The sequence below is a fragment of the Pyxicephalus adspersus genome, chromosome 10 (genome assembly GCF_032062135.1).
Source record: "Pyxicephalus adspersus chromosome 10, UCB_Pads_2.0, whole genome shotgun sequence".
NCBI classification, from domain to species: Eukaryota; Metazoa; Chordata; class Amphibia; order Anura; family Pyxicephalidae; genus Pyxicephalus; species Pyxicephalus adspersus.
Window position 1 is genome coordinate 26,990,653 of NC_092867.1, and position 26,240 is coordinate 27,016,892.

A 26,240-nucleotide genomic window follows, 5' to 3' on the forward strand; every position below is an offset into this window, starting at 1 on the left:
AACCCCAATAATGAACCAATCTGTTAAACATCTTTGCATAAATATTATTTATGTCTATATGTTAAATATATCTTTATATAGATATTATATATCTATATAAAAAATAGTCTCTCTAATCTGATAATCTGTGCTTTCTAGATGTTCCTACACTGATTTCTTGACTCTTATCTGGTACATAGTTCTTATAGCTGTATCTGAGGACTAGAGATTTACGACCCTCTATGTTATGGACAATAGCATAGTCCTATAGCCTATCCTGTTTATTTTACGTATATCATCCTAGGACTGGAAGTTTGTTACTGCCAGAATATTAAAAGAGAAAACTATTGTGGCCAAACATCTAAGAACTGGTAGGTTCTAATAAATTTCATTTTTGGTTTTGGGTTGGAATATGCTTTAAAAATTACTTTAATTTTTTAGAAGACAGACAGAATCTATTGCCATATGGCAGGAGATTGCTACCACTAATCTGTGAGCGACGGTCTCCTGCATTAAAACCCGACTTGTGTCCTAATTCAGCCTATCTTGCCTCCTTTGTTCTCATTGTTCACTGCAGGCATCCTAGCCATACTTAACTTTCTAGGATATGATTGGCAAAATCATTGTAGTCTATGCTGGGCTGGTCCCAAGTGTCATTATGTAAATGGAAAGGGAAAGACTTTTGTTGTTTTTACAAGTAAATATTTGTGACACTATAAAAACTATAAAAATGAATACTCCCGCTGTCCAAATGTTGTTGCGTGATAAAAACCTCCACCCATCCCATGAGACCATGTTGTTCTTTCTGCTCTTACTGCAATAGCACTGTGAGCTTTAGCAGAAACAACCAAAATCACATAAAGCCAAAAACAATTACACACACATATCTCATATAAACACATTAGTTTATTGCTTTTTAAGCATGATTAGCATCTACAGCTTATAAAAACATTCCTTTAGCAATGCTGAAAATAGAAACCCAACATATTGTTATTTCATATAGAACAGGACATGGAAACTATCAAGCATTTTCTTCATTCAATTTATCAGTTTAGCGCTATCTTTATATCTAAAAATAATTGTTGTGTTTTTATATTGACCTAAATGCTGTGTCTTGTTATTATTTTCATAGTATTGTTTCATATGCAGACCTGCAGGTGTCTCTTTATGTGTTTCTTATATATTATTTGTGTGTGGCTTCAGGTAGAAAAGGTTTTATGCTCCATTATATTTTTTTTTTTATAATTATTCACAATAGATTAATAGAGCAGTGGTTGTCAACCTTTTGGACCTCATAGACAACTAAATCTATGGAATCCGGACCGCACATGTGCAAGGAGCCGTCTGTCACTCAAAGGGGAAGAAACTTCCCCTAGAGTGACGTCATAATGCTGGAACCCGCCCACTCTCCCATCGTAGGCTCAGACCTGCTTACTTATTATCCTAGGTTAGTGTTAGAGGACTTCCATTAGGTAACTACTTCTGGTTCCTGCTTGAGTGCATGCCCCAAAGTGCAGAAAAAACCAGGATGACTTTGTTGAGGCACTTCCTCGTATATAGTGACTGTTGTATTCTAGTTTTGTCAACACTTTTTTAACTATTAGGGATCAAATTCAGAGCCATGATGTTTGAGATGTTGATGTGATTAGTTCTGCAAACCACAACAAGGGATGAACAAATATGTGAAAACAGTATTTATTTAAAATGTATTGCAGTTAGGGTTTAGCTCTACTTGTTATTAATAGTTCATTGGCTCAGAATTCTTTACAGATGAATGGAGGAACTAATTTACCTTCATATGTACTCTAGAACCTGAAAGATACTAGCATGTCTAAAATACAATCAGGGATAATACCCTGAACGAAAATGAGAGTGGCATTGGCTACAAAAGATTTTAGGTGCAATCTAGGAACACTTAGCTTATTGGTCCCCATTTATTGAAGGCAAATTCTGTATTTGTCCTAACACAGTGGTCCCTAACCTTTTCGAGCTCACAGACCACTAATCTCATGGACTCCGGACCGTCCATGCACGGGGAGCCGTGTGTCACTCAAAGAAGAAGAAACTTCCCCCCAGAGTGGCATCATGATGCCAGAACCCGCCAACACTCGCAGGTCAAGAGGTTGCAGGTCCAGAAACACAACCCACCCACTGCCCTGAGCCTGCGATGGAATGGAAGACACGGTCCAGACCCACGGCCCACCTGCCCGACGGCTGTGGTGCACTTGTCCTTACATATGTACTCACATGGGTTAGAGCTAATGGACCAAACTCTCCAGGAAATGTAAAGAATGACATGAGGAGGAGACTAGAGAGATAGGTGACATGTAAACCTGTGAGAACCCATTACTACTGCTGACTGGAAATAGGTGGTTCCCACGAATCGGCTAGCTTCTTCGCATTACTGTCAGGTTTGGATTTCTGAGTTAGTTCACTCTAATGAATATTAATTTATGAATATTCACACATTTCTATATGAAGTCACAAGCATAATTTTCCCACCAGTCTTAGTATAGCTTGATTATATGCATTGTTCTGTGTTAGTGTGATGTATATATCAGGAATACCTAACAAATAGTTATCACATGTTACTTTTGTGCATTTCTTATATAATTTGTCAAGCAATGACTCTTTTTTATTTATACATGGACAGAAAACAGTTTTCTGCAGTGTAACATTATTCTTTCTATCAGTTATACTGCCAAAATACCTACCATGGTTCTTCATAGTCTCTACATAATGAAATGCCGCAAGGTCATCTGGCTTTCTGCTAAAATTTCAACCTTCTCCAGGCTATTTTTGCCTTAGGTCTGTCTACGTAAGTGAATATCTGTAATCTAAAACTATTTCAACATGGACACTATTAGGTTTGCCTCCATTAAAGTGGAAGTTCAGATTTTCTGAACCAGTGACATCATTCCTATCCATATTTAGATACATTAACAGGTAAATATTAAATAATTAAAAAGGATGTTGTAACTCAAATAACAAATAATCCAAATAGGTTGTAAAGCTGCTTTCATAGCATTATTCAAACATTAATTTACAGATTCATACTTTATAGGGATATTAACATTAAATATTGGTATTAAAGGCCTATAAATCTTCTTGTGATCCTCTGCTATCTTCTATCCTGTGATCACAGTCTATTAGAAAGCTTTTTGTCAAGACAGATAAATTAATAGTAGTGTTATATTATTAAATAATAAATAATAATTGTGATTCTCATTTTCAAAATGTAATTTGACTGGACATTGTAACTGGACACTTCTTTTCATGCCTTTCATGTCTACCACATATTGTGCTTACAACTTCAGTAATGTATTCCTGTCACAATTAATTTATTATTAGAGTATCAACGTATGTGTAAATGTCAATAAAGTTTCATACGTGCATCACAAAAAATGTGTAAAATGGTGCTGCAGTCCCCATGAGAAAAGGAAGGGCCTCAGAATCCTTCAGGGTGCAAGGCTCTCTAAGGAATGGAGGAAACCAGGAGGACACCTATTCTAAGGGAACAGCCAAAGCCAGTCCAACAAGTTCAAGGTAAAAACTACTAAATATAGATCCCCACGGGGAGAGGAAAAAGGAAAGCCACAGACCCCCTTTTCAACTTCAGGACAGGCCTGAGGAAACCCGCACCCTCTGTCTCTGTGGAATAGCAATGTTTGTGCTATAAATACAGTCATGGACTTATGTGATGTTAACACAAAGTAGTGGTGGTCAGATAGTTCCAATTTGAGTCAATTCTGGCTTGGATTTAGGTTTAATTCCCAAATTTGGATATATCTATTGGAAAATCATCATTTGACATCCACATTGGCACACCTGTCTCAATCTTCCTTAGGGGACTGCAGGTGCCATTTTCTGCTGTCGTGTTAGTGAGATCTCTACAAAGGTTGGAGCTAATAAGAACAAATAGGAGTGTTAGAAAAAATAAAATAGGGGCAGACAGTGCTTTCCAAGATACCATTGTTTGCTACTGTAGGTCAGGTTGGAGCTCATGGGGATAGTTAGTTTACTCATATTGGGACTGTCTTATTAAAGCTCTCCAAGGCTGGAGAGGATACACTTTCATCAATGAAGCTGGGTGATCCAGCAACCCTGAAGTGGTTAGCAAATGTTTTCAGTCCTGGACCAGGTCCATTTTAGGTTTGCTAGATCATCCAGCTTCACTGATGGAAGTGTATCCTCTCCAGCCTTGAAGAGCTTTAATAAATCAGGCCAATTGTGACACTTAAACAGTTAATATAAAAACAGTTATTTCCAGATATACAGTTAGGTCCACAAATATTTGGACAGAGACAACTTTTTTCTAGTTTTGGTTCTGTACGTTACCACAAATAATTTTAAATGAAACAACTCAGATTTAGTTGAACTGCAGACTTTCAGCTTTAATCCAGTGGGTTGAAAAAAAAGATTGCATACAAATGTGAGGAACTAAAGCCTCTGTCCATTCTCGTCCGATTATTGTCAGGAGGGGAGAAAATTAGGTGACTCTTGCAGAATGTGAAAGGCAGTGCAGAATTTAGGAATAGCTATAGCAATATCTAGTTGAATTCATTGCTAAACTGCTTCCTGTGTGGTAAAATGAAAATATTTCCCAAACAGGTCCTTGAAATGGACAACCATGTACAAACACAGCACAAATATTAGAAATTAAACATAGTTTACAATGTGATAAGATATTTAAACATATATGAATATTTAAAGAACAATAAAAAACTTCCAAATCAAGAAATAATAAAAACCATAGTATTTGAACACTGGTATGCAAAGGAGCAATTTATTGATTTTATTTGAAGGCAAGAAAATAAAAGGAGGAACGATTGGTTGAGAAATGGAAAAGGAAAGGGAGAAAAATAATGTGTGTGTGTGTGTTCATATTTCTTTAGAATATTGAATAACAATAATGTTCTAGTCCAAACATTTAAAGCACACATCAAAATAAAAATATCACATTATCATAAAAGAGCATACTAATATGTTCTGTGTATATGTTTTGTATATATGGCAAAAATATTTTTTCTTATTTTGTACCTATAAATTTCTATTTTCTTGTATTCTAGAATAGATGATGTTGCCTAAACCAACTCTTGAAAGCCAGTTAGTTTTGATATACTATAATAAAATCATAATAAACAAAAAAAAACACAATCCTTCTAAAACCAGCAGAGGGCAATCTTGTTTTAGGAACAGGAATGTACCGGTAGCACTTTAGCGAGTATCTAATATACTAGTCCTGATTTATTAAAGCTCTCCAAGGCTGGAGAGGATACAATTTCATCAATGAAACTGGGCAATCCAGCAAACCTGGAATGGTTAATTATTTTAAAAAAAATTAATTAAAATTGTTATGTTTAATTATTTCTACATGCACACAAGCTCTAAACATTGATACATTGTTACCGAAGTAGATTTATTTGTCAAGTTGCTAGAAGTTCTTACAAGAAAGTTGTGAAGGCTTGGTGTTAAACTCCAAGATTGTCATCCTTCTTTCATTATCTGGTGAATCACTGCTCTGGACAAAGTACTTATCCATTAACACATACAAATTTCTAAACTATCATTCTGCTTGCTTGTTCCAAGTCAGTGGTTCAACATTAGGTGAACCTAAAATCAGGATAACAGCTCTAAAGCCTGCACCTTTAGAAAACAAGTCAGCAACTCCTACCTATTTATACGCACAGGTTTGCTTTACAGGTATAGAAAATAGTACACATAGTTATTGAAGAGGTAAAGACAGTAAGTAATTGTAGTAATGAATAACAGGACAAGAAAATGATGTAGCAAGGGAATGCCTGCCATAAATGCTACCTCAAACATCCCAGGGATATTGAGGGTGTCAGAATACCCATATAATAGTAGCAGGTACCAGCCAAGGAGGAAAGCATAGGAAGACAGAAACAACCACTCCCCTAAATGGTATCCACAACTTAAAAGAAAATCACTGGCTTCACTTATTGCTATGAAACTGTACCTGCACAGCCACAGGTGTCTACATATCCCCAACAGAAAAGATCCCAAATCATAGACTGTGCCATTGATCCAATGCTGCTATAAGGATATGCCATTCTCCATGTGTATCACCCCTAGAATGTTCCAGAGAAAACATAAGTTATTCCGGGAAAGACAGAAACATTTTATGCATTCTGTCACTTCTTGGCAACACACCTAAAGTCCTGGTGCCAGACAGGGACCCTTGCCTGTCAAAGCCATTTCCTTTCCATATCCCCAGAAATGTATCACAACGACATCTGTTGGCGGGTCGGACAATCACCCACATGGCCTATTAACCTCCAAAAGGCCAGGATGGTCGGAGTATATCCACAGCAATGGAGTCAAATCAGGTTCTAAGGGTAACCAACCAAAGCTAGAGAGACTTACAATTCTGTTCCTAGGTTGTTGAAAGGGGTCCTCTGTCCTGTAGAATAAAACAAAAAAAGAAGCAGGTTGAAGTATGTGTGCAGGAGGCAATGGAAACAAAAATTGAACAATGGTTCTTTGGAGTTCTTTTATATTCTTTTTTTGTACCTCAAGAAGCATAAATGGAAAAACATTTGTATTGCATATTAACACTGCTATAATTGGGCTTAATGAGTTTGTTGTATACAATGCTCAAATAGGCGTAATTTAGCAGTAAAGGGGAACAACACTGCATAGAAATACAGTGCTGAGTAGGCATCATTTGCATAGCATATAAATACTAAGGTGATGCTCTATAAATAAAATAAAAAGCAATAATTTACATTGCATATACGGCTCTAGTTGTATGCAAGTGCAGCAAGGGGAAAATCATTTGCACTGCATATAAGCACTGTTCTAGTAGGGTTTAAATGAGCAGTTGATGGATATTGTTTGTATTGCATACAAACATAGCTCTGTTTGGGCTTAAGTTAGCAGTAATGGCTGATAAACAGTTTTTTTTATATAAATTATGCCCAAATGGGCCTAAATGAGCAGTAAAGGGGAATTACTAGCATTGTGTAATAGCAGTGCTTGAGGGGGCCTGTAAAGCATCAAACATCCACGTTACATCTGAGTACTGCTCTGTTGGGTCCATGGAAAGCAACAAACGGAAATCCTGTAAATTGCATACAAATACTGCTTTAGTTGAGCTCAAATGAACAGTAAAAGGAATAAACAGTATTCTATACAAACACTGCTTAAGTGGACTTTAATAAACACCATTTACATTGCATATACACATTGCACTGTACAGTCTACAAAGAACAGCAAAATAAATCATTTGCCTTGCATGCAAACACTGCTGTGTTTTTGCTTAAATAAGCAGTAAATGTTTATTAAAAGCACTGTAATAAAACAATGCTCAAAAAAGTTTAACTGAGCAGTGAAGGGGAACATTGCATTGTATAAAATCAGAGCTGTAAGTGTTAATAAGCATCATTTGTATAACATTTAAACACTGCTCTTTTGCTCTACAAGGATCAGTAAAATAAACCACTTGCATTGCATACACTGCTCCAGTTGTGCTTTAATATACAGTAAAGTATAATACATAGCATTCTATATAAACAATGCTCAACAAGTGGGCTTTAAAAAAGCATAGTTTACATTACGTATAAACATTGCAACAATGAGCAGCAAAGGGAAATTATTTGCATTGCACATAAACACTGTTCTAGTAGGGCTTAAATGAGTAGTAAAGAGGAATTAACAAATGTTGCCTAAACAGTGCTTGACTTTAATAGGCACCATTTGCACTGTGTATAAACACTGCTCTAGTAGGTAGTAAATGACCAGTGCATGTAAACATTGCTCAGGTTAAGTTTAAATGAGCGGACAGGGGTGATGGACAGCTTTCAATATAATAAAGTGGGCCTAAATGATAAGTAAAAGGGAATAAGAAGCATTGTATAATACCAGTGCTTGAGTGACCTTCAATAAGCATCAACATTCCCATTACATATGAACACTGCTCTGTTTGGTCCACAGAGTGCAACAAAGTGAAATCTTGTAAATTGTATAAAAATACTGCTCTAGTTGGACAGTTAAAGGAATAAACAGTATTCTATACAAACACTGCTTCAGTGGGCTTAAATCAGTAACAGACTGATGTTATTTGTAATACATGTATTTGTTACAAAAGACACCATCCCAACAGTGAAGCATGGTGGTGTCAGGATCATGCTTTAGGGTTGCTTTTCCTCAGCTGGAACTTGAACTTTAGTCAAGGTGGAGGGAATTAGGAACGGTTCCAAATACCAGTCACTTTTGGCCCAAAACCTTTCAATATAACAATGACTCCACATACATCTAAATAAACAAAAGAGTGAATTCACCAGAAGAAATTTAAAGTTTTGGTATGGCCCAGCCAGAGCCCAGACCTACCTCCAATAGAAAAATCTGTGTGGTGAGCTGAAGAAGGCTGTGCACATGAGATTTTGTCGTAATCTGACAGATTTGGATTGCTTTTGCAAGGAAGAGTTGGCAAATATTGTCGAGCATGTGCCATCCTGATAAGGCTCCTACCCAAGAGGACTGAATGCTGGAATGAAATCAAAAGGTGCCTTAACAAAGTATTAGATTAAGGGTGTGCACACTTATGCAACCAGCTTATCGTACATTTTTTATTTTTCATATTTTTTCATCTAAAAGATTTGTTTGTTTTTCAGCTGAATTGTACAGGTTATAGGGCACATTAAAGGTGGGAACATTTTGGGAATGATTTATTGAGGTCTCATTTTCACATCACAAAACTTTGCATTTTACCTTTTGACAGCAATGATAACAGGTTTAATATTCTTCCACCTAAGCCAATAATGAAGCTTATTTTATTTTATTGATAAAAAAGAAAGCTTACTAATTTTGTAATAACTCACTAACACTAATGTTTTCCCACTGATTCTAGCAATATATGGCTTGTTGAATGTAGAACGTATGAAACTTTCACTGACGGCATTGACGGGTTTTTTTTAACTACCACTCACAACAATTAGGTGATTAACTTTTTCTATAACAGGCGCCAGTGACAAAACTTTCTTTCATCTAACTTACACCATTTTGAGGCTAATTTTACTCCAAACGCCACTAACAGTGGGTCATGTTTTTAATCAATTGACACACGACCAATTATACTTTTATCTTATTACCATTGATAACATTGGAATTTTTTTAAACATTCAAATATGTTGATGGCTTCAATTGTGCTCCAATTGACATCGTTATTAGATCCTAATTAACTCACCAGCAACAACTCAACTGCATATTTTTTCTCTTCCAGTGACACCAACATTACTGGGCTTTCTTTCTTCCTGCTGACACAAGGAATGTGGAGCCTATTGCACCGCATATGTATGTATCCCCATGTCCTAATTGGAAGATTTGAGCCCTTCCCTTGCTCTCAAGACAACTCTAAAATTTTGAATTTTGCCATTTTTATTTTGGCAATGGTCACTAGGTCCAATAGAAGGTTCAATCTCACCAGGACAAAAAATAGAAATAAAATCCTGAAAAATGGTCTAACTCCTTCTCCACTTGCTGTCTTTTTTTTTTTTTTTGGGGGGGGGGGGGGGGGTTAGAAACTTTTGAGTAATTTTCAGAAACATAGAGAATTAAAAGAGGTTGTCACTAACTCACATACATTGGTACATGTAACCATTATATAAGGGATGATTTTCTACTATTTTAATATTGAATAGCTACTATAGAAACATCACTGTGCCCATTTATTTGGCTGCCTGAGTGTAAAGTTGAACAGACTTCACAGAAAAACTTATTTACATTCAGCACTGTACTCACAAAGGCATTTTTATAGCTTTTCCTGTGGCAGCAGTTACGCAGTCCAGGAGGCACCAGAGTTTGACCACAGTGTCCAGAGCATTCCATAACCCAACAGACTTGGTCAGGCACACCACTATCTCTACCTGAACATCCATGGTGAGAAATGTGGCCATTAGTTATCTATGCCAGCATAAAGCAATGAAAATGGAGAATAGAAACACATTTCCACTAAAAGCAAAAGTTATTTTAAGCAAGTAAAATAATAATGTAATTTACATGTGTTTAGAGGTTGACTGTAGTGGCTCTATTTTCTCTTTTATGCGTTATAACTTATTGTGCTATGTAAACTAATATTATTTAAAGGGAAAAATAAACCTGCTTAGCAGTCATTTTTTAATTAGCTGGTCACTGCAGTCATAAAGACAGAATGGGAGCACAGATTCCCCTGAGATTCCAACGTCATGCATCCCAGGAGGCTTCTGGCTGCTCCTTCTGTGCATGACTGACCTCAGGCTTTTTCCTACATTGGGCAAAAGAATGCCAATCTCACACATGCGCAATGAGATTGGCGCTCCTTTAAAGCAGGCTACGCCACTTGATCTCGCACCTGCACAGTGACATGGCGAGTGACATGGCCAGAGGACATCTGCGGCAGGTTCGATGGAATTAAGTGAGATTTTTAGTTATGCTTTAACCAGGTTCCTACTCAAGCTAGCGAAGGATAAATATGCCTTAAAGTATTTTAAGTATTTAGTTTGTTCTACTTATTTATCACTATTTTGTTTGTTATGTCGCAGAAACCTTTTTCTTCGTTTAAGTTTTCATAATAGATCTCTTTGGGAGAAATAATAATTGGGGCACAGTTCATTTTGTAGTGTGCTGTTAAAGCGGAACTCTATAATAAAAAAAATTACACTTACCTTTACTTGGGCAACCCCCTTCTGCGCATGCCTGGAATCGCTCATGCACAGAAGGAGAAGCCTGAAGTCTCTTAGGATTCATTACATTTATATCTCTTGACCATTTCCTATCTGCAGTCTCTGGTACTCACTTTTGGTATGTCTGTATTCTCTGACTATTGCCTGTTACATGTCTGCAATCTCTGACAGCTTTCTGTAACATTCACTAGTATGTGATAGCCTGTAATCATGTCAGGGGCCACACTTGAAAAAAAAAAAGTTGACCACCCCTGATCTATATTCTCAAAGCTACCTTTAGTTACTTAGTTATGCATTTATATAAGGCATGTTTTTGTTCTGGCACTCTCTTCATTATAATTCTACCATGTTCCCATCATTAAATGCTCAATAGAAGCACTGCAAAAAATGTTTACAAATGCTAAACATCCAGAACTTGGCTTCTGCTCCCGTAGTCAATTTATATAAACGGAACTGGGCTAAAAATAGTTGCAGCATGAGCCTTTTTGATAACAGTACAGCCACTTATCAAGCCCTTGACAAGCACACAAGGACTTCTCCCTTCTGTATTTTACTGTTGTATTTAAAAGAGCTATTTCAGGTCTAGCATTTTGAATTATATGTTATTTATGCATTTTCTGAAATAATGAGTTAGATCAGAATACACGATTTCTAAGTTCTTGACTACAAAAGGAAGCAAGTGCATTTTTGACAGTATGTAAATTACATATTGCATTACAAAAGATTAAGAAAAGTAGCTTGTGATGTCAAATTGGGACCTAGAAAAAAAGGAAAGCAAAAGACATAATATTTATATCAAAAACTGCAATTGTTTGAAAGAGGCAGCAGCCCAGGGTTTAAACACACTGTAGGTGAGGAATATTCACCAGTAAAGATATAGACAGCAAAAAAAAAAAAAACATGGCTGAGTGTTTAACCCTTACAAACCCAATTTAATGTTTTTTTTTTTATTTCTGTCTAAATACTGTGGCAGTAGCACAAATCACAAAGGCTCATTTGTATAGCCATGGGACTGCAATGCTTTCCAAACTATAGCTTGTGAATACAGTTAGGTACAAGGCCTACCTGCCCTAATCTCCTATTCATTCATCTTGGCAATGCCTTAGTACAACAAGATGCTCCTAGCATGATGTAAGGGGTGCTGTCTTGGGATTTCAGGAAGGAGGGCATGTTTTTCTAAAGTCTGTGCCCAGGAAAGTTCTATTTATACTTACTCAGGGCTGGGACAGTTTACTTAAAGTGCTGTAAAAACATTATAGACAGACTTAAGCAAAGGCAGCAAGCTTGAACTATGTTACTAGAAAACATTTAGAAGATCCTTATAAAATGCAAACTGGAGAGGCTATTGGCAAAGTCATACAATCACCAGTCATTATGATTTACTGCCATAAAAGTGCTTGTATACTCAAATTGTATTTTTTTTTAATGTTAGCACTATTCCTTACTGTATTCAGTTTCCTTGGGAATAAGTTGCAAAGTTTCCAACACAAGATCCTGTTAGTAACAGGACTTCCGTTTACAGGCTGGCAAAACTAAGCTGCTTGCACTAGTGGCTGCAAATGTGCTTATCAGAGTAACAAGATATGCCCATTGAGGAAATACACAACAAATATATATTAGGGGTATATTAGGAGAAACAATACATAACTACTGTCTGTGTTGCTGTTAGGAATATTCCCCTTTATTTCTGTTTCGATGACCATTAACTTTAAAGAAAAAGAGTTAGAAAGATTTTATTTATGGCTGGAACTATACTAGTAAACACTTTAGTCTTTGGGAGTGAATAAATGAAACTTGGGTGAAACTACTCATAAAATGGACCCTTCATTTTGGATCTTATTAAATAAATGAGCAAACAGAGAAGCATCTTTCTTAAATGTAAAGTGTAGCATTGCTTATTAACATTACCACTGACAAGATAAAAATAAAATCCTCGACTGTAGCACTTTTAATTGATGCTTCATCTCTAAGGAATCAATTAAAACATTTTAATAATGAATTCTGGTGTCTCATCAAGCTTTATTCAAGAGATGTGTCTCCTTCCAGCAGAGAGAAAGTGTCTCTCATATAAGAAATCTTTAAGTATACTGAGTGTATTTCTGTAATAATGTTAAATATTAAACAGACTTAGTTCCTGTATTTATGCAAGGAACATTAATTGACCAACTGACATTCTCACCATATGGTATAGTGAGTGAACTTTTACCTAAGTTATACCTCAGCTTCCTCTGCAGTATGACATCATTGCAGACACAGCATGATATAATTTATTGGAAATTTATTTCTGAGACTTCCAATTTCCTTCCTCCGGGGCATTAATGCATACAGTTATATGGCATTACAACTGGAGGTAAACTGATAAAGATTTTGTGGGTATAAATGTGAAGATAAGCGTTCAACTACATTTTGAGCAATGACAAATCAAGGCTCAGTGAGCAAGTAGCAGAGCTTTTTCTTCATGCCATTTACAGATCATTTAGTAAAGACTTCCAACAGTACAGACAGTGCGGTGCTGGGAGTTGTGTGCTCTGATATCATATGCTTGACATATACCTTGTTGACACAGTATTTTACATTCCAGTAGAATAAACCCAATAAACATGAAAGCTCATGCAAGCAGTAGAACATCACAACCTTATAGGTATGGTGAAAGTGAAGCTAACTGGCTGCCTCATCAAGATATGAAGAATAGAATAAACAAGTGGAGAGTAGGGTTTGCTCCATTGACCTATCAGAATCAATGTCATGGGATGCAGCAGCACTATTGAAAACACCATGCCACTACCACTAAAGAGTAAAGTGCTAGAAATAAGACTACAGTGAAATACCATGACATTTACACAAATGGTACCAGGTGAAGACTAGGTTGGAAGGCACAGGGAAATTAGCCGGTTGGGCCAGTGCTAGTAAGACACATTGGGCTGATGTTCCTGCATGTAGACACTCAATATTTGTGTGGGAACAAAATATGCATTACTTCCTTCCTACAGGAAATCCACTGATTAATGTAATCTGCAGGTCTGAGCTATAAGTTTGACAACTTGTATTTACAGTGCTGTGTTTGGTGGGCAGGCAACCTAATTTGGTTCATGGTCCATTGTTTGAGAAACAATGAACTGGAGTAGCAATATGCCATCTTTTTTCAATAACAATGTGGCAACTCACAGTTTAATCCATATTCCATGAAGCTTTATTCTTTTCCAGCTTTTGTAATCAAGTTACTTTAGCGGAATTTTGGAGTAACATTTAAAATATAATTGGAATTAATGTTAAAGTAACCCAGAATAAATGTTTTAAAACAATCTTTTTTTCTTGTGTGTTAACAGCTCTCACTTTCTCAACTTTCTGATTTGAGTGACAGCAATCCTTTTGTATGCATTTAGTATAAGATAAAATGTAACTAATGTGTAAATAAATAGTTACACATATGGAAACCTATGTTGAAACTCTTTGATATAGAGAGTCCTGTAAAAAAATGTACCTATTTACAGGAATGAAATGTATGAACAATATATTGTCATTTTTAATTATTATTATTATTATTATTAATAATAATGATAAACAGGATGTGTATAGCACCAACATATTACGCAGCACTGTTCATTAAATAGGGGTTGCAAATGACAGACACGGGAGGAGGAGAGGGCCCTGCCTCGAAGAGCTTACAATCTAGGAGGTGGGAGAAGTATCACACAATAGAATTTTTTAGCAGTTTTATAGGAAAGAAACATCACAGTTTAATGACCACATCAAAACAACAGCTTTTCCGGAGAATTATTATTAAGAACAAAAAAACCTTGCTTCTTTGTATTTATCCGGCACACAATACTTTGCATAAGCCTTGATATACTGCATGTTAACCTCCACCTGAAGTCCCATCCATCAATGCAGCAGAGCACCGGATTATAAACAACTTCTCATACAATAAAGGAAATGCAGTTTGGCCTCAACTATGTGCACATCCCAGGTTAATGGCAAGAACCTAACATACAAGTAGAGTAAAAGCATTGATTGTTACTGAACACTGCATTGATTTTGATACTTTGTAAGAATTATCCTATGGAGTTACTGGCAAGGATTCTAACTTAATAATTACACTTCAAGTATGACTAATATCTTACTGCTTCTCTTTTGTAAAGTGATCTTCTGTTAGCGGAAGTCTTAAAGGAATCTCTGAAGTATATTTGATCCTAATAACCATAGGGGAGCCCCTGAACAAAAAAACAATTACTAGTGGGGAAAGTTACTTTTTCTACAGGTGCTGACTGCATTTGATTTAGAAAAATATGGAGCCTGGATTTATTTGTCCTTATTTAATAAAGCTCCCAGGACTGTAGAAGATAGACTATCATGGGAGAACCAGAGTGATCCAGCAAACCTGAAAAGGATCTGGTTCAGAATTGAAAACATTTGCCAACTAATAGCAAATGATTTTTACGAAATCCATTCCAGGTTTGCTGGATCACCCAACTTCTCCCATGATAGTCTATCTTCTCCAGTCTTGGACAACTTTAATAAATGAAACCCATTGTGTAATGGTTGTTAGCTACTTGTTTCCTACTTCTTTTTGGCCAGATGAGAAATTACAAATAAGTATTTGACTGGCTATTATAGTGATAAACAGATGACACCTGAAATCTTGTCTGGTCCAAGGATAGATTGGGAACGCTCTCATACTCACCATTCCTCTTTGAATCAGTGAAAACAACCAAAGGTAAAAACTCCCTAATTTGCACGAGTCTGGCCACTTGCTCTTGTAAATTTTTCTACATCATTCTGTTGTGGGAAGGGGTTCCTAAAATATGTTGGGACATTGTGATTGACTCTCTTGTTGTCACTAGTGTTGGTCGAATATTGCACTATTCGATTCGACAGCTATTCGAATAGTGAGATATTGTTCGAGTGATCGAATGTCAAATTCGAACACAATTGAAGTCAATGGTGGAAGAATTCGGGTTATTTTTAGGGACTATAGAGGGCTGCAAAAGTAATCAGATTACTCTTACAGCCCTTTACTAGTTGGATGTGTTCTTGAATAAAGTTTCTCTATCCAAGAACACAGGGAGTCCTGTCTTCTTGGATAGAGAAACTCTATCCAGGAACACATACTACAGGGCTGCAGCAGTGATCCTGATTGCTGTTGCTAGTAGTAAAACTCTATCCAAGAACACAGGGAACTTGATGTGATGAATGGGGAATCTTGTCCTCATTCAACCTCTAGTTTCGGGGTTCGCCTGCAGTCACAGATGTGACCAATGACTGTGGGAACTGAACTGCAGATGAACTCTGCAGTTCCACTACGATCCCCGGGGATCACACACTCTTCTCAATGATTGCAGCAGAGTCAGATGCCTGGACGACAAGTATCTCTTTAAGCTACGTACACAGGTCAAATATTTTTCATCCAATAATCGGCTCAGGGTGGATATCGGCTGAGAATCTGGCGTGTGTACAGCCCGCTTCATTTATCGTCCGCAGATCCGTCCTGGTGGATCCATGGACGATGAACGACGAGCGATCCTAATGCAAGGGAAGGGGAGAGCACACAGCAGGGTGCCGCTCCGTCACTCTCCCCCTCCCCTCTCCATGGAGCAGAACGGTGCTGTATGTACAGCACTCATTCTTGCATCGTGCGGTTCTTATCGTTGGAAAGGATCGTGAAAGATCCTTTCCAACAACAAGAATTGCAGGTGTGTTCACAGCTTTTCTCTGTAACAGGCACAGTAATGTGATACATTTGTTACATTTTTCTAGGAGTGGATAAAAGAAAAATGGTACAAATGTATCATAATATTTCTGTGCTGGAAAGTGTGTTACAGAGTAAGTGATATCATGCCATTGTAGGATAACCTGTAAAAAAAATAAAAATTAGTTAAACACAAACATTAAATACATTAATTTAACATTAATTTTATTTTATTTTAAACACAATTTTTGACATTTTTTTATCCAAAGTTTTACTGTCGACTTTGTTTTCGGGTCGGGTCTACCCGAATTCAAACAGCCATATTCTGGTCGAATATAAGGACAATTGGAATTCGAACACCAACACTAGTTGTCACCTCCCAACCTTTATAAGTCATAGCGTGTAAAATGCCGCCACTATACCTAAAACCAAGAGAGTGAAGTAAAAAGAATCCAGGACAAATTTATTATAACAGACAAGACAAAATATGCAGATAAATATTGCTACTTGTTATTGTTTATAGTAATGCTCCAGTGACTTTTTGCTGTATACAAAAAATTGTTAAATATTTTAACTGTATTGTTATTTATGCTGTTATAACCTTTAATAAAAAACACTGAAATACAAATTCAATACCTCATCTTATTAAAAAGGCATGTCCACTTCAATCCTAATTTGAATGCATATTTGCATTTTATAACTGAAATGCAATCCTGTATTTTAAATATTGCAGACAAATAACACGAATCTTGATCAAACAATCAGTAACTCAAATTAGCATTTAGGAAATTATTACAAAATATTGTATACAAAACACAAAAGTTTGCCCCCTTATTATCTCTTGATAACATTGTCCTACATTCCCTAGGCTAGTGATTTGCCACTTACAACTGACAAATACAGCCTGAAACTGGCAAAATTATAAAGGGTTACTAATGTCTCTGTTTCCTTCGACTTTCAAAGAGTTCTAGATTTCACATTGAGATTTGCCTGGTGTTGTCCCTAAAACATCCTAAATCATTAAAAGTTTTGGATGACCTAAACCCATTTATACAGTGGTTGATAAAGTATATCTTTTAATCTCAGGCCAGTTCTGAATTGGAGCATAACACACCATTCACAGAGGCAGCTAATATTAGTAATATAAACACAAAGCTAGGATAAAATATTTCATTTCATTGCCCACTCTAAACAGTGATTTTTTTCCCTTAATTTTTAAATTGTTCTCCCCATGGGCACAAGCAGTTCCAGTGTTATGTATTGGTAATAGCTCTTCCAGAAGCCGCATTCTTTGCTTTGGAAGGAGTGCCAACTATGCACAGAACAGACTGTAAATAATTATGCCCTAAATTAACTAAGCACTATGAAAGGAGTCACTGAGTAACCTTAGCGTTCTAATCCGCAATCCCAGAAATGGGTCACAAATGTTTGACTGCCAGCGCAGCCACCCATGTTATTTCAAGTTTAATATTTACTCTAGTCTAGATATAGGCATGTGGTCCAGGGTAAGATGTGTTTCCTAGCTGCTTTATGTATTGCTGAATTGTTGCAGACATATGTTGGAAGAATGCGGCGCTATGCTTGGTTCTCAGGGTACATGAAAACATTTCAGTTTACACAAATAAATGGTCATGTACCACAACCAGAACTAAATTTATCACACACTTAGTGCTACACAATCCATCACTATGTCAACAAGCTGAAGTCTCAGCACTAACCTGCTTTTTGTTAAACTTTCAGATAAACACTATTCGATCTGCTATCTCAAGCTATTGTACTCAGAATGATAATGCAATATTCATTTACATAATTAGGAACTACAACTAAAATAATAATTTATTGTATTTGAAAGTTAAGCTTTACAAGAACACTGCACAGGGGGGTTGATTTAAAAAAGCATGTTCATTTACAAAACAATTTTTTCCATGTCTTAAAAAAAAGAGAAACAAATGGAAAATTAACCTAAATTAATTGAATACACAATATGTGCAATATAATTTAATCAACAGGATTTTTGCTGGCATTCAATTTGATGGCCAAAGTCACTTACTAAGATGGGATAGATGAAAAATTTCTTTGAAAGTGAACATACTCTACTTCTTGGGTAAAACAAGTCAGTGTTTTACTACAGCAAATAAATAATTTATACATATGAATCAAATAGATCTGTTTTAAAAAGGCATATAGACCTATAGATGATAAAACTGATTATTCATGGGCTCATATCATTAAAAGAGGCAACTTATTTTAAGGCGGTGACCAAGATTGCGGGTTTGTTATCATGAATAGGTTTATTTTTAGGATCACCAGACTATTAACAAAAGATGAAGGCATTAAATTGTGGACAATAATTCAACATGTGTTTTATTAAAAGTGGATGTTGTACTCAGTGACTTAGGGATGCAAAAACAGTGCACAGTACTGTAGGTACCTAGAACAGACCAGTTACTTCTGCAATCATTACCATACCCAGTGACCTTGTTATGTGCAGACCCTCCGAAGTGCTACAATAACTCTAGTATGAGAATTAAAAGTTGTTATTTAGGTAACATGGGAAATACCCATGGGACTTACCCTGTCTGCAGTATGTAGGTGATTTTTTAAACTTTTGTTTTTATTAGAAGGGGCTTTCCAAAATGTTCCAATTCTACTGTTAGAGGGTCAGTTACATTACATATTTATATCTTATTGCACCAAGACATTCAAAATAGTTTCTGGTATTTTTGCCTTCATACTGTGTTTCAGTCAGTTTCTATGATACCTGCCCTTCCAAAACTCTGTAATGAACCTTTTAATCAATTCTTCCAGTGTGTCTGACTGGTCATAAACTAAATCCGAAGAAGAATGGTCTTGGATGCATATTAAATACATACTACAATTTATATGCCATACATAGAATGCTGCTAAAATGGCTATTCCAGTTTTAGTATCTTTGTGCAGAAAGCTTGAACAAAAGAACCCAAGATTATATAGGTTTAGGGATCCAACTGTTCATGTGTTCCTGCATCTAAACCAGTTTTCAGCATTTGCCACTATTGACATAATGGAGAGAATTGAGGATTATCATATTGTATCCAGAATGTGCACACAAGTATGTTGATAACTATACCAAATACATGCCAGAAATTAAATTAGACCAAATGATATACAGAGATACCTTGGTATTAGTCTGCTTTGGAATAAGTCCTAATTAGTATAAGTCCTGTTTGGACATAAAAAATATTGCTTGGTATACAACCTTTCATTAATCATTTTCCTTTTATTTCCAATGGGAAAAATGTGTTTGGTATAAGTCCAAAGATCTGGAACGGATTAAAGACTTATACCAAGGTACGACTGTATATTGTTTCTGTTGTCCTACCCCAGTCTGCTCTGTTCACTGCTACCTCTCCTTTATCCATCTCCATTTCCAACCACCTCTTCCCAGCCTTCTCTATTGCTGGCCTGTATGGTGGCTCTTGGTTGGTATGAATGTCTTTTTTTTTAATTTATTGTCTGACCCATTCATATAGTATGAATAGATTTTATTATAAACATAGCTAATTATTTGAAATTTAGCAAATAAAGTGAGGACAATGGTGGCTAATCACTGCACTCACTTCACAGCTCAGTATTATGAATAGATTTGTTTAAAAACACAAATGTATTTCTATAATATAAATACAATAAAAAACAATTTCATGTCCTTTCTACTTTTGTTGCATATTTTTGTTTTATTATTATTTAAGGTATTTTACAAACAAGAAGTTGTAGTCAAAATAGCAATTTTAAAAACTTGGAGAGAGCAATGCAAGCCTGCTAATTGCTATTAGGGTACCTTGCTATGAATTAATATAGAAGTGGCGTTACTCAATGTTGGTGTTTTCTGTAATACAATTACTTTCTTTAGTGCAGTTGTGCATTCTTGGCTTAGATCAGGGGTGATCTAAGGGGTGATCAATTAAAAAGTCGCGGACCAACCTTGAAATTTATTGAAAAAATTGAGGAAATGTTTCCTTCTCATTATATATAAACCCCTTTCATATGGAATAAAAAAGGTTTTGCTTTACATTCAATCTGGAACAAACTTATAATAGAGAAAGAGGCATAACAATTTTTTTTTTTATTTAGGAAAAAAACATATGCCTCTTTCTCTGTTTGTAGCCTTCTTAATAAAATTTCAATGGTAACCTTTTTGCACAGGCTAATAATAATAGCAACAATGTTCTTCTATAAAAATCCAACCATTCAAGTCCATGCCTTGGAGTAGCAAGGAAAAGTAAAGCTGAGGGGGAAGGTGCTGGAAATGCCAGACGTGGCCAATGCGGAGCTAAATCTGGCCCGCCGCTTAAACTCCCTCTTCATTTAAATAACGCCGCTACTAAAATTCCCTGCATTATTTGCGTCTATACTACCATGAAGTCACTAATCGTCAAAGATCACAAAAGAGACTTTGAATTTGCTCAAAAATACCTCCTGTGTGATAACATTAGAATATTTTGAAGCTTTCAGGTTTCTGCTGCAATAGTGGTACAGTGCCTCTAGTATGAAGATGAATCACTCCACAATGCCTATGGCTACAAAGACTTTGTTTTAAAGGGCTATTTTGAGCTGCTTGTTCAGATTTTGAATACTTTCATGTGCATAGCCTGGATGCAGGTTCTCTTGGCAAAACCACTGGCTATCTTAGTGCCTCACCCCTCTAAGCCCCATATATTCACTTTTTCTTTCTTACCCCACTGTTAGAAATGATGACAGGAATCCAAGTCCTGAGTCTCTATAGTTGGAGCTTTGACTGAGAACTATTTTTGCCCCTCTGTGACATTGCTGAGAAACTGACTAAGCACCAATACATGAGATGAAGGTGAATACCTCTAGGAGTAAAATATATGACTTATGCCCTTTCCCACTCTACTCAGGCTGTAGATGGCGGTTAAAGCCTAAATACGGGAAAACAGCTGAACACACAACTAAATTGCATGTAAAGTACATGGACTATTTATCTGCCTAAGGCTAAATTCAGGCAGATGGTTGAGGTTCACAGATGTATCCAGCTCTCAACTGCCCCACAACCCTGGTTTAGCTCCACTTTAACAATCTGTAAATGTGGTGAAATGACTGTGTATATCAATCATCTGGCAATAAATATACAGTAAATATTTATTAGCTTACATGATCAAATCTGATGAAGATCCAACATTTCCATAAAAGGCAGATTTTATTGCATAGGGCCCATTTCAGTTGCTGCAGTTCTTGGGGTACTTCAGTTTATAATACAGTTGTGTGCAAAGGCAGACAGAGAAGTGTTCCAGCTTTAATTGTGTTAACGTATATGCAAATGTAGTTACTGAAGTTTCATTTATTTTAAATCAGCAGCTTTCATTAAATAATAGCTAGTGATTGTTTCATGTAGGTCATCGTGCAGGCCTTTGCTATTACACAGCACTGTGTTCTTGTCTCCCAATTGTGTTTCCAACCTGTTAAATTCTCCACCAGTAGTGGCTACAAGCAACCATTCTGATAGAGATTGCACAGGCATAGTTTATTGCTGTCCCCAATAGGAAACTCATCCTGAGAAAAAAATTGAAGCAGTTTTTGTAGTGAATGCAGGTTAACACAGAGGCTGGAACAGATAAGAAGCACTGAAATGCAAATATTTTTATTATTAATATTATTAATAATAAACAAGATTTATATAGCGCCAACATATTACACAGCACTGTACATTAAATAGGGGTTGCAAATGACAGACAAATACAGACAGTGATACAGGAGGAAAAGACCCTGCCCCGAAGAGCTTACAATCTAGTAGGTGGGGGAATTTACACACAATAGGAGGGGGATCTGTAGTGGTGGGAAGTAGTGACAGTTTCAAAATACAAAAGAAGATGGGTAGGCAAGTTTGAAAAAATGGGTTTTGAGTGCTCTTTTAAATGAGCAGAAAGTAGGAGCAAGCCGAATAGGACGAGGAAGACCATTCCAGAGAGTTGGAGCAGCTCTAGAGAAGTATTGTATCCGTGCGTGTGATGAGGTTATGAGTGAGGGAAGTCATTAGTAAGTCATTGGAGGAGCGGAGAGAGCGGCTGGGGGAGTATTTTTCTATCAGGTCAGAAAGGTAAGTGGGACAAGAACTGTGTAGGGATTTGAAGGCAAAGCACAGGAGCTTGAATTTGATTCTAAGGTGAAATGGAAACCAGTGTAGAGATCTGCAAAGAGATGCAGCAGAAGAGGAGCGGAGGGAAGGATGGATGAGTCTGGCTGCAGCATTCATAATATATTGGAGGAGAGAGTCGGGTTAGTGGAATACCAGAGAGGAGGATGTTACAGTAGTCCAGACAAGAGATGATAATGCAATGAATACAAATTAAGAGTGAAACTGCTGCAATTTTTTTTAAAGTAGTTTAGCTGTTGTGAAGCCTGTAGTTTCCTAAATGTAACATACTTAATTGGTCAAGGTTCTTTTGCCAAGTTCCATAAATTGCGGTTTATGTACACGCCTGGGAAGCTTTTGGAGTATATTTTCAGAAACCAAATTTGGTGTGTATGAATCACAAAGGTCTTCTAATCCTCCAGGGATACAAAGTCTAAAAAAGTAAATAATGTTCTCTATCTTTGTCACTAATCTATTTGAACACAAGATGTCACTCTCTGCGTGAGAATCTGCTCTGGATTCTATATCCGCTACAAAAACACACTTTCGCAATTCCTAAAAAATGCTTATGTCATATCTGATATAGAGCTGCTAAAAATAACTTTAATATAAGTCAAAGGACACAAAGATCACATTTGGTTGGTTTTCTATGTTGAGAGTCTTTAATAAACAGCTTTCAGCAATGGCGATAGTTTGGGTAGTAACGAATAAAAGTAATATACCAGAATAAATATTTACTGCACAAATGAATTGTGTATCTGTAAACAGATATGAATATAAGCAAATAAAACAATTCCTTGTCCAGATACTTGTAAACTGGGCCAAACTCCAAAGCTGCAGACATTTTATTTTTCTTCTTGAAAATTCAATATGCGATTGGCTAATAAAACTTTTACTTAATCTGTTTGCTTCTGTAAATAAATAATTATTAGATAATGGCCACCTGAGAAGAATGGTCGTGCTTGTCTTGGAAGAAAATCTGACATGTGTACAGTGGTCCCTGGACATTTTTCACCAATCCACCACAGACTGACCAATCTTGAAGACCGCTGTGCACTCCTATGGAGGTGAGATGAATGCTGCTGTGTGTATAGCACTCATTTGTTCATTTGTCATTGGAAATGATCATGAAAGATAATTTTCAGAGCTTTGATTGTGAAGTTATAAAAAAAACCCTAAATCACAGTCTCCGCATTACTCTAGGCCAGTGGCAAACAATGTTGTAAAAATATAGTAATAGGTAGTAGTAAATAATGAAAATGTAAGATACCATCTAGAAGTGTGACATGTCATTTTTAATAATGTCAAATGTGAAAAGATGGTGGGCCAAATCTGCTACTTTGCCTAGGGCTCCATCTATTTCCATTTTAATTCCAATATATCACACAATGGATATGATTTAATAAAACTGTCCAGGACTGGAGAAGATAGACTTTGAATTTGAATGGATTTGGTGAAGGATTTAAAACCTTTGCCAAATAATAACAAATGATTTTAAGAAAGTCACTCTAGGTTTGCTGGATCACCCTGGTTCTCCCATGATAGTTCATCTTCTTCAGTCCTGGAAAGATTTAATAAATTAGGCCCATTCTGTAATATGCTGTGTTTTATATGTCAGTGCATAGGTGTGAATCTACTCAAATTTACAGACAAATCAGGGGCATAATAAGACATCAATGTACCTTTGGATGGGGCTCCCCCCATTCATACCCTAGACAAAAAGTTGATGAGCAGCAATTGCTGGTGTTTCCTCAACCTGCAGCTCCAACCCCTAAAGCCCCACCTTTGGTTGCCAAAACACGGCCGGACATGATCTTCCGCTCTCCCTAGTGCCAAGTTGACGATCAAAGCAACAGGGGAAGGAGAGGCAGCAAGCCCCTTTTAAAATGTCTGCACCCCCCCCCCTTTCTTGACCTTCTGTGCCTACATTGTGAAAGAAATATAGCTACATGCTTATGATTTTTAAATCAATGTGTATTTTGTAAGAATAATGTCAAAATTATTTTTTTTACTCTGAATGCATTGTACAGCAAGATTAGAGGACATCCAGCTATATTGGTAGTCACCATGGGGCCCCACATGTGCATGGCAATAGGCAAAATGTGACAAAAGGGATGAGACCAGAAGACAAAACTATGCAAGAAAAAGAGCAAAAGGGCAAATAATTACATTGGAGAACCTTTTATAAAATTTACTTGGGTGTTAAATGTTTCACAAAGGTTCACTGTAATAATCTTTTTCCTGGAATCATGGGTGTTTACATTTCTGTGGAGAAATAAAAGTACATAGCATATTACTATCATCCTGATCCTTTTTTTCTGGCCTCGTCACAAAGGCCATACATGTGCATCCTTTGAAATCTGGATTGTACCCTTAATCTGTATGTAAATTCTGCATAAGGCTTCCTAGTAGTGAAGTGAGGATGGGAATAACAACCCTAGAGCAATGCGTGTTCTGGGACAATATTTCATTAGGTAATGAAGTGAGAATGAGGATGCCAGTCTATGGGCATGCTTGTTCTGGATAAGTGCAGTCAGCATGATGATGTCAGTCCTCAAGCAAGCTTGTTCCGGGTCAGGCTGGCTGAAAACAGAGGATGCTAATGATAATGCCAGTCCTGAAACGCGCATGCTCTGGGTCAGGCTTACTAAATAGATGATGAAGGTGATAATGTCAGTCCTGAAACTAAAAAGTGAAGTGGGGATTATGAAGTCACCCCTGAGACATGCTTGTTCTGGTTTTAGTAGCACATTGGGTGGTGAAGTAAACATTAGAATGTCAGCATACTTCTTCTAAGAAAGTTAGTAGGAAAGAGCAGGTGGTTACAGTATGTCTTGATACATGTGCATTCTGTGTCAGTACCTAACACAGGGAGGATGAGCATATCAGTCCTAAAGCATGCTTATCCTGTGTCAGTCAATAGAAAAGTGAGGATGAGTATGTCAGAACTAAAGCATGACAATTCTGGATCATTAACCAGAAAAGAGAGGATGAGAATGTCAGTACCAAAGCATGCACATTCTGGATCCTTTATTATAAAAGTGGGGATGAGTATGTCAGAACTAAAGAATGCACATTATGGATCATTTAACAGAAAAATAAGGATAAGTATGTCAGTATGAAAGCATGCACATTCTGGGCCTCTCAATAATTAAGTGAGGATGTGTATGTCCGTATGAAAGCATGGACATTCTGGATCCTTCAATATAAAAGCGAGCATGAGTATGTCAGAACTAAAGCATAAAAATTCTGGATAATTTAACAGAAAAGTTAGGATATGAATGTCAGTATCAAAGCATGCACACTGTGGATCCTTCAATATAAAAGCAGGATGGAGTATGTCAGAACTAAAGCATGCATAATATAGATCCCTCAATATAAAGGTGTGGACTGAGTATGTCAGTATCAAAGCATGCACATTATAGATCCCCCAATATAAAAGTGAGGATAAGAATGTCAGAACTAAAGAATGCACATTGTGGATCTCTCCATATAAAAGTAAAGGATGAGTATGTCAGAACTAAAACATGCACATTATGGATCTCTCCATATAAAAGTAAAGGATGAGTATGTCAGTATATGATATATGAGTATAAAGGATGAGTATGTCATCCTCTCAATAGAAAAGTGAGGATGAGTATGTCAGTATCAAAGCATACACATTATGGATCTCTCAATATAAAAGTGAGGATGAGTATGTCAGAACTAAAGCATGCACATTATGGATCCCCCAATATAAAAGTGAGGATGAGTATGTCAGTAT

The 26,240-nt window shown here is 36.6% G+C and overlaps 1 long non-coding RNA gene across 1 annotated transcript in view; it reads right to left on the bottom strand.

Moving 5' to 3' along the window:
* Positions 1-4,165: 4,165 nt before the first annotated feature.
* Positions 4,166-26,240, bottom strand: part of LOC140338923 (uncharacterized) — a 22,803-nt gene continuing 728 nt past the window's right edge. The window contains exons 2-4 of the long non-coding RNA XR_011922341.1: positions 10,644-24,742; positions 8,332-8,488; positions 4,166-6,403 (exon numbers count right to left, since the gene is read on the bottom strand). This is a non-coding gene — a long non-coding RNA (uncharacterized lncRNA). The remainder of the gene's footprint in view (positions 6,404-8,331; positions 8,489-10,643; positions 24,743-26,240) is intronic.